This window comes from Salvelinus sp. IW2-2015, unplaced genomic scaffold, assembly GCF_002910315.2.
Source record: "Salvelinus sp. IW2-2015 unplaced genomic scaffold, ASM291031v2 Un_scaffold2242, whole genome shotgun sequence".
NCBI classification, from domain to species: Eukaryota; Metazoa; Chordata; class Actinopteri; order Salmoniformes; family Salmonidae; genus Salvelinus; species Salvelinus sp. IW2-2015.
The window spans coordinates 30303-40790 of record NW_019943571.1 but is presented as its reverse complement, the minus strand read 5'-3'; positions in this window follow the sequence as shown (position 1 = coordinate 40790).

Here is a 10488-nt window from a genome sequence, read left to right as displayed (position 1 = left end):
AACTCTCTTTCTTATTGGTCTATTAACTAATTTACCGCCTGGTGATGTCACAGAGGTTTGGAACTCTCTTTCTTATTGGTCTATTAACTAATTTACCGCCTGGTGATGTCACCAGAGGTTTGGAACTCTCTTTCTTATTGGTCTATTAACAATTTACCGCCATGGGATGTCACCAGAGGTTTGGAACCTCTTTCTTATTGGTCTATTAACTAATTTACCGCCTGGTGATGTCACCAGAGGTTTGGAACTCTCTTTCTTATTGGTCTATTAACTAATTTACCGCCATGGGGATGTCACCAGAGGTTTGGAACTCTCTTTCTTATTGGTCTATTAACTAATTTACCGCCATGGGGATGTCACCAGGCAGGCCAAAACTCCATCCCACCAAAAGAAGCAGACATTTCAGGTGGTCTTTTCAAACAGCTCTTACACTAAAAAAGGCCTTGTAATTATTTACACAATTTCACAGTATTATTCCAACCTCATTGTGTGGAAATGTAAATAAAACACAGGAAAATCAGGTTTTTAACTCCACTTGGCCACTGAAAAAACTTCAACCGGAGTCTGCTATCACTCCTCCTTTCCTCCCATCGGTAGACTGATCTATAAAAGCTGATGGTAGACTGCCATCTGATGGTCAAAAACAGCCAATGCAGCCCTGATATTCAGATGCACAGGTTTCTTTTTTATTTAACTAGGCAAGACAGTTGAGAACAAACTCTTATTTTCAATGATGGCCTCAGAACAGTGGGTTAACTGCCTTGTTCAGAACAACAGATTTTTATCTTGTCAGCTCAGGGATTTGATCTTGCAACCGTTTGGATACTAGTCCAACACTCTAACCACTAGGCTACCTGCCGCCACTAGGCTACAGGTTCACAGAACGCAATGTCCTGAACATGAACTAAATGGTTCTGGAATTGAACATCCTGGAAGGAGAGTGCAATTGATTGGTTCTAGAACTATAATTGAATTAATTAGTTCTAAAATGAAAAATTTGACAATGAAATGTTGTAAAAGTGGATTGATTAGTTGTAGAACTGTTTTTTCTTGATAGGGTACAGACATTCTACCACAAACCAATGTTATTTACAGAACAAGGACCCTTTGGCCTTTCCCCTCCACACCCATGAAATAAATGACTTCCAAGCAGTCTGCTAGCTATTAAAACTAAAGTGCAGTTTTATAGTTAATCTCATACTATTCTAGACATTTTGCCATGGGGCAGAGAGGAAAATGTACCTTTTTATAGCTCATCTCATGCTATTCTACACATTTGTCATGAGGTTGAGACAAAATGTAGCATATTTAAAGCTAATTAAAGCTAAAATATAGGTATGTTGACTGTGAGCTGTCTTGTTTGTTAAATGAACCAATGAAATGAACAGTGGCATGGTGCATATAGCCATAGAACCACAGTGACATATGCCTCAGTGCGGTCACATCCGTGGCTTATTGGGGGTGTGGCTTTCAGTTGGTTATTTTTGGCAACCCATCCCATGAGAGTGAATGTCAATCTAGTTCATCTGTTCTGTTATATTTCATCAAATCTGACCAACCAAGTCAACTGTTTGCTATGAATTCTATTTGATGGTGTTTAGGTAAAAATACTAATAATGTAATAATTGGAACACTGACAAGTAAAGAACATAAAACAAATATATATACAGTATATACAGTGGGGAGAACAAGTATTTGATACACTGACGATTTTGCAGGTTTTCCTACTTACAAAGCATGTAGAGGTCTGTAATTTTTATCATAGGTACACTTCAACTGGTGAGAGACGGAATCTAAAACAAAAACCAGAAAATCACATTGTATGATTTTTAAGTAATTAATTTGCATTTATTGCATGACATAAGTATTTGATACATCAGAAAAGCAGAACTGAATATTTGGTACAGAAACCTTAGTTTGCAATTACAAGATCATACGTTTCCTGTAGTTCTTGACCAGGTTTGCACACACTGCAGCAGGGATTTTGGCCCACTCCTCCATACAGACCTTCTCCAGATCCTTCAGGTTTCGGGCTGTCGCTGGGCAATACGGACTTTCGGCTCCCTCCAAAGATTTTCTATTGGGTTCAGGTCTGGAGACTGGCTAGGCCACTCCAGGACCTTGAGATGCTTCTTACGGAGCCACTCCTTAGTTGCCCTGGCTGTGTGTTTCGGGTCGTTGTCATGCTGGAAGACCCAGCCACGACCCATCTTCAATGCTTACTGAGGGAAGGAGGTTGTTGGTCAAGATCTCGCGATACATGGCCCCATCCATCCTCCCCTCAATACGGTGCAGTCGTCCTGTCCCCTTTGCAGAAAAGCATCCCCAAAGAATGAGTTTTCCACCTCCATGCTTCACGGTTGGGATGGTGTTCTTGGGGTTGTACTCACCTTCTATTCCTCCAAACACGGCGAGTGGAGTTTAGAGCAAAAAGCTCTATTTTTGTCTCATCAGACCACATGACCTTCTCCCATTCCTCCTCTGGATCATCCAGATGGTCATTGGCAAACTTCAGACGGGCCTGGACATGCGCTGGCTTGAGCAGGGGGACCTTGCGTGCGCTGCAGGATTTTAATCCATGACGGCCGTAGTGTGTTACTAATGGTTTTCTTTGAGACTGTGGTCCCAGATCTCTTCAGGTCATTGACCAGGTCCTGCCGTGTAGTTCTGGGCTGATCCCTCACATTCCTCATGATCATTGATGCCACACGAGGTGAGATCTTGCATGGAGCCCCAGACCGAGGGTGATTGACCGTCATCTTGAACTTCTTCCATTTTCTAATAATTGTGCCAACAGTTGTTGCCTTCTCACCAAGCTGCTTGGCTATTGTCCTGTAGCCCATCCCAGCCTTGTACAGGTCTACAATTTATCCCTGATGTCCTTACACAGCTCTCTTGGTCTTGGCCATTGTGGAGAGGTTGGAGTCTGTTTGATTGAGTGTGTGGACAGGTGTCTTTTATACAGGTAACGAGTTCAAACAGGTGCAGTTAATACAAGGTAATGAGTGGAGAACAGGGAGGGCTTCTTAAAGAAAAACTAACAGGTCTGTGAGAGCCGGAATTCTTACTGGTTGGTAGGTGATCAAATACTTATGTCATGCAATAAAATGCAAATTAATTACTTAAAAATCATACAATGTGATTTTCTGGATTTTTGTTTTAGATTCCGTCTCTCACAGTTGAAGTGTACCTATGATAAAAATGACAGACCTCTACATGCTTTGTAAGTAGGAAAACCTGCAAAATCGGCAGTGTATCAAATACTTGTTCCCCCACTGATATATAATTTTGCTCAATCTGATTGGGTGGGCCTGGCTCCCCAGTGGGTGGGCCTGGCTTCCTGTGCCTACGCCCCTGTATTGTACTGAGCTGGTTCAGTTGCAAGGTAGACTTGTGGCTACATGATTGAGTGATACTCCATAGAGATTTACACTACAGCTTGTGTGTGGTGTTAGCCCTGTACTGTACTCATAAAGGCAGCCTGGTGTGCTTCCCAAATGGCACCCTATTCCCTATAAGTACACTACCCTATGGGTCATGGTCAAAAGTAGCACACTATATAGCGAATAGGGTGCCATTTGGGATGAAGATTGGGAGTGTATAGGAGTGTGTCTCTGTGGCCCCAGTGATTTCTCCATCTATCTCCCCACATCATTACTGAGAAGACAGCTAGGCTACTAGAGCTGAGCAGCAGCTGGGGGCATAGAGCTATTGCTGCTACGGAGTATAATATACTGTACTGGAATATAATATACTGCTGCTACTGAGTATAATATACTGTACTGGAATATAATATACTGCTGCTACTGGAACATAATATACTGTACTGGAATATAATATACTGCTGCTACTGGAATATAATATACTGTACTGGAATATAATATACTGCTGCTACTGGAATATAATAACACACTGTACTGAATATAATATAATATACTGCTGCTACTGGAATATAATAACACACTGTACTGGTCTGCGATATAATATAATACTTGTACTGGAATATAATATACTGCTGCTACTGGAGTATAATATACTGTACTGGAATATAATATACTGCTGCACTGGAATATAATATACTGTACTGGAATATAATATACTGCTGCTACTGGAATATAATAACACACTGTACTGGAATATAATATAATATACTGCTGCTACTGGAATATAATAACACACTGTACTGGTCTGCGATATAATATAATATACTGTACTGGAATATAATATACTGCTGCTACTGGAGTATAATATACTGTACTGGAATATAATATACTGCTGCTACTGGAACATAATATACTGTACTGGAATATAATATACGCTGCTACTGGAATATAATAACACACTGTACTGGAATATAATATAATATAGTGCTGCTACTGAATATAATAACACACTGTACTGGTCTGCGATATAAATAATATACTGTACTGGAATATAATATACTGCTGCTACTGGAGTATAATATACTGTACTGGAATATATATACTGCTGCTACTGGAATATAATATACTGTACTGGAATATAATATACTGCTGCTACTGGAGTATAATAACACACTGTACTTGTCTGCAATATAATATACTGTACTAGAATATAATATACTGCTGCTACTGAATAATAATATACTGTACTGGAATATAATATACTGCTGCTACTGGAATATAATAACACACTGTACTGGAATATAATATACTGCTGCTACTGGAATATAATATACTGTACTGTACTGGAATATAATATACTGCTGCTACTGGAATATAATATACTGTACTGGACTGGAATATAATATACTGTACTGGACTGCAATATAATATACTGGACTGGAATATAATATTCTGTACTGGACTGGAATATAATATAATTTACGGCTGCTACTGGAATATAATATACTGTACTGTACTGGAATATACTACTCTCAACTGGACTGGACTGGAATATAATATACCGTATTGTACGTTAATTTAATATAACTGTACTGGACTGCTCCCGACCAGACAGTACTGGAATAATACACTGAACTGCAATATAATATGTAGACATTTACTGGAATAAGAAAACACACTGACTTGTACTACTATACTGTATAGCTTATTGCTCAGAGCCAGCCATTTGTGGTTAAGTCACAGGAGTACAGTAGCTATATTGATGAGATGAATGCAACCTCACTTTGAATGCAAATGTACATTATCTCATTCTCATTCGGTATCCCAATGGTCAGGTTCACATTCAAGGTTGTCCATCCATACAAGATATTATTAAGTGTAACTGTACAGTGACTTTGAGATAGGGAGAAAGATGTATTGTCATGCAACCGAATAATTGATAAGGAACCAAAGATCGTTGTTCTTTTTGATGTTCATTTAATCTTCTTCTTCTTTTAATTTTTTTTTTTACTTACAAATGATTCAAAACATCTTGGTTAGGGTTGCAAATGGTCGAAAACTTTCCGGTAAATTTCCTAAATTGTCCATGGGAAGTTAAGACCAGGAAGGTAGGGAATTTTGCTTAAATTCATCAAAAAAGTTTGCTTTTAACAGTGAACCTTTTTGTGGGAAACACATAAGGCAATTCTAGGTCTTGTGGCACATTTTGGTTAAACTATCCCCAATTCAATGGAATTGCAACCCTCTGCATGCACAGTGCATTCTTCCATCAAAGGTGCAGTGCACTCTTCCATCTGTAGTGTCTGGACTATCATTACATGTGACGACTGTTATTTTATCAAATCAATTCTCTATGTGTAATTATTATTACGTGGTTAAACTAATCATGTAAACTTTAATTAACTAGGAAGTCGGGGCACCATGGGAAAATGTTTATAGAGTCTTTATAACCCGAAACGACTCTTCAGATATTTTCATATCTTATCGATTAGTCTTGTATTAATGTATCATTATTACCTCGTCAGCCTCATTACTGAACATCGCAAACCCTTGGATATCTGACCCTAGCATAAATGATGAATCAGCAATATACAAATTGGCTTAATTATTTATTTCCTAGCTAACTAAATAATCACAGAAATACATAACAAACTAACAGCAGATATTTGGGTTACTACATGATACAAAGAAAAAGTCCCTAGCGGACGAAGACGGTATGACAGCTTGGTAGACAAACGAAAAGGGTGGGGACTGAGAAAGAGTGGGAAAGACACAGTTGATAATTATATTCATTGAAATGCTAATCCTTTGCATATGAACGGCCACTAATTCGAGAATAATTGCAATGTATATATTTACACCCGTATGTCGTTGTTGTCTTCTCTGTTGGAATCGCCAGTCCGTCTGCTGGAGAGTCAGTTCATCAGAGAGTCTGGTTAACTTCCCCAGAAGTCACAATGTCCTTCCTGGTTGTAGCTGTCTCCGTGGTTCTGGATAGTGTCTGTTGTAATGGATACGTCAGGCGTACAGATGGTCGTTGTATAGAATAGATGCTTCCGCAATTGTTGTTATTCTTGTCCTAGGCTTCGTACATTTCCGGCTGCAGACTGGTAGTGCCACGGCATAGGATTTCTTACTTCTGTAGTGAATCAATAGTCTCAGAGTTGAACCATTTCCAGCCATGTGTCACGTTCTGACCTTAGTTCCTTTGTTTTGTCTTTTGTGTTAGTATGGTCAGGGCGTGAGTTGGGTGGGTTGTCTATGTTAGTTTTTCTATGATTTTCTATTTCTGTGTTTGGCCTGATATGGTTCTCAATCAGAGGCAGCTGTCAATCGTTGTCCCTGATTGGGAACCATATTTAGGTAGCCTGTTTTCGGTTGGGTTTTGTGGGTGGTTATTTTCAGTCTTTGCGTGTCTGCACCAGACAGAACTGTTTCCGGTTTTCCTTTTTGTTTCACTTTGTTAGTTTTATATTTTGTTCTATTCATTCTTATTAAAAGTCATTATGGATACGTACCACGCTGCGCATCGGTCTTCCGATCCTTCCTACTACTCCTCATCAGAGGAGGAAGAAGAAAGCCGTTACACCATGTAGCCAATGCTCCACTCTGTATGGTCTTGTGGCCTATAGAGTTGTAGTTCTTAACCATTTCACATGTAGCGTCAGCTGCATTTTTTTCTAGTCTAATGGTCTATAGAATTGTATCCATTACAATGTGGGAACTCCATCCCGGCATTCTCTGACTTAATGTACATTTTGTAGGAAGTGGTATTATACTGTGTGGAAAAAGGGGCAATTCCATGATGCCGGATGTAATGTCTGGCCTCACGGCGGCGTGGCCACTGACTAGTTAAAACTTTACATCTTAACAAGTATCTTGTTTAGAAGGCCAACATCACATTACATCTTCTCACAAATAGTTTCATATTTAATCATTCATTTTATACAACATCTAGATGTAAACCTGACAGCTGAGAAATGTACACTTTAAGAGATACAGTTATGTGTGTTTCCTGTCCTTCATGAGATCACCAAATGAAACACACTCGTCATGACTGTCCCTTAAGGTCCCACGCGACCACTCCCAAATTCTCAAAATATAAATATTGTTTAATTATTCAACTTTTGATGTCCAAGGGTCTCTTTGTGTTCCACAGTTTACATTCCATTCTCGAACACTACAGAGCATAGGGGCAGCGTATCTTATGACCGACCATATAACAGCCGACTTCCCGCTCTCCCCTCTGCGAGAGAGAGCACGCTGTAGAGCAGACCCACTGAATCTGATCTTCAGATCATCACAGGAGAGTCATGACATTCCCCCTCTGCGAGAGAGAGCACACTGTAGAGAGGACCCACTGTAACCTGATCCTTCAGATCATCACAGCAGAGACATGAACATTCCCCTCTACAAGAGAGAGCACACTGTAGAGCGGCCCAGTGTAACCTGATCCTTCAGATCATCACAGCAGAGCATCGACATTCCCCCTCTACGAGAGAGAGCACACTGTAGAGCGGACCCAGTTGTAACCTGATCCTTCAGATCATCACAAGCAGAGTCATGACATTCCCCTCTACGAGAGAGAGCACGCTGTTAGAGCAGACCCACTGTAACCCTGATCTTCGATTCATCCACAGCAAGTCATTGAACATTCCCCCCTAGCGAGAGGAGAGCACGGCGTAGGAGGACCCACTGTAAACCTTGATCCTTCTAGATCACACAGCAGATCATGACATTCCCCTCTACCAGAGAGCGAGCACGCTGGTAGAGAGGACCCACTGGAATCTGACTTCAGATCATCACAGAGAGTCATGACATTCCCCCTTACTGCGAGAGAGCAGTGCTAGAAGCGACCACTGTAACCTGTCCTGTCAGATCGTCACAGATGAGATATTGACCACCTCACATGTACAGCTGATTCTCAAGATCTTGCACACTAATGAGATGCTATTGAGCCCACACTACTACACTGTCTGAGCCAAGGACTACATGCTTTCTGATGACTTTTTGATGACATGCTTTTTGATTTTTGAAGTTTTGATGACAATACTGTGTGGGGTAAATATATTTTATGTGACATACATACTTTTTTGTTAACTGTTAAATAGTAGCCTACAGAAAAGTGTGTTTAAATAATTTCTAACTTGTTAACAATTTCTGCTAGTTAGTTTTTGCTACCATGTGGGTTTTAGCTTGCTTGAGCATTTGCAAATACTGTGCCAAATCATATTTGAAGAATGCAACGAAGATGCAGAATCATCTGGCCAAGTGCATAAAGTTCCCTCAGCGCTCACAACAAGCGACCTCTGACAAAAGTCCCTCTACTTCTATTCAAGGTGAAAATGATGAATCAGACACCTTAGCGATAGCAACAGCTCATGGTCCTCCTGGAATCAGAAGTTTTTTTGACTCAATGGAGGAACGTAGTCAGAGAAAAGCTGATGAATATCTTGCTCGAGCTGTGTATGCAACTGGTTTACCTCTGATGCTCACAGGCAATGTGTATTGAAAGAGATTTCTGAATGTTCTTRGCCCAGCATACACCCCTCCAACCAGACATGCTTTATCTACTCATTTGCTGGATGCAGAGTTCAACAGAGTTCGAATGAAGGTCAAGCAAATCATAGAGAAAGCAGACTGTATTGCAATCATCTTTGATGGGTGGTTGAATGTTCGTGGGCAAGGAATAATTAACTACATCATCTCCACCCTCAACCAGTATTCTACAAGAGCACAGACACAAGGGACAACAGACACACTGGTCTCTATAATGCAGATGAGCTGAAGGCAGTCATCAATGACCTTGGCCCACAGAAGGTATTTGCACTGGTGACAGACAATGCTGTGAACATGAAGGCTGCTTGGTCTAAAGTGGAGGAGTCCTAGCCTCACATCACACCCACTGGCTGTGCTGCTCATGCATTGAATCTGCTCCTCAAGGACATCATGGCACTGAAAACAATGGATACACTCTACAATACAGCAAAGGAAATGGTTAGGTATGTGAAGGGTTATCAAGTTATAGCAGCAATCTTCCTCACCAAGCAAAGTGAGAAGAATAAGAGCACCACATTGAAGCTGCCCAGCAACACCCGTTGGGGTGGTGTTGTCATCATGTTTGACAGTCTCCTGGAGGGGAAGGAGTCTCTCCAAGAAATGGCCATATATATCACAGTCTGCCGATTTGGACAGCCCCATCAAGAGGATCCTCCTGGATGATGTATTTTGGGAGAGAGTGGTAAGCAGCCTGAAACTCCTGAATCCTATAACAGTAGCCATTTCACGGATTGAGGGAGACAATGCCATCCTGTCTGATGTTCAGACTCTGCTTGCAGATGTAAGAGAAGAAATCTGTACTGCCCTGCCCACTTCACTGTTGCTCCAAGCAGAGGAAACTGCAGTTCTGAAATACATCAAAAAGCGTGAAGACTTCTGCCTGAAGCCCATACACGCCGCAGCGTACATGTTGAACACCAAGTATGCTGGCAAGAACATCTTGTCTGGTGCAGAGATCAACAAGGCCTATGATGTCATCACTACCGTGTCTCGCCACCTTAGCCTGGATGAGGGCAAGGTTCTTGGCAGTCTGGCGAGGTACACTTCCAAGCAAGGGCTTATGGCAGTCGTGCCAACATATCTCATCACCACCTGGTGGAAGGGACTTTGTGGATCTGAGGCTCTTTCCCGTGTTGCCTCCATCATCCTCCAAATCTCACCAACACCAGCCGCCTCAGAGCGCAACTGGTCTTTGTTTGAGAACACACACACGAAAGCATGCAACAGGCTGACCAATACAAGGGTTGAAAAACTGGTGGCCATCTGGGCAAATTTGAGGCTTTTTGAGCCTGACAACGAGCCATCCTCAACAAGGTTGGAAAGTGACAGTGAAGATGAGGCCTCAGAGTCTGATGTTTAAGAGGTGGACATTGAGGAGGTCCAGGGAGAAGACATGGAAGCCCGAGAGGAAGACAACCAAAGCTTTAGTTTCTAGACTATAATTTTACAGACGTATGTTGAAAACGTTTTTGGGAGATGCGATGGATCAGTGGGGTTCATTCAATATTCCCTTTTGTTGTTCAGTGAAATCATCTCATGTGAAGAG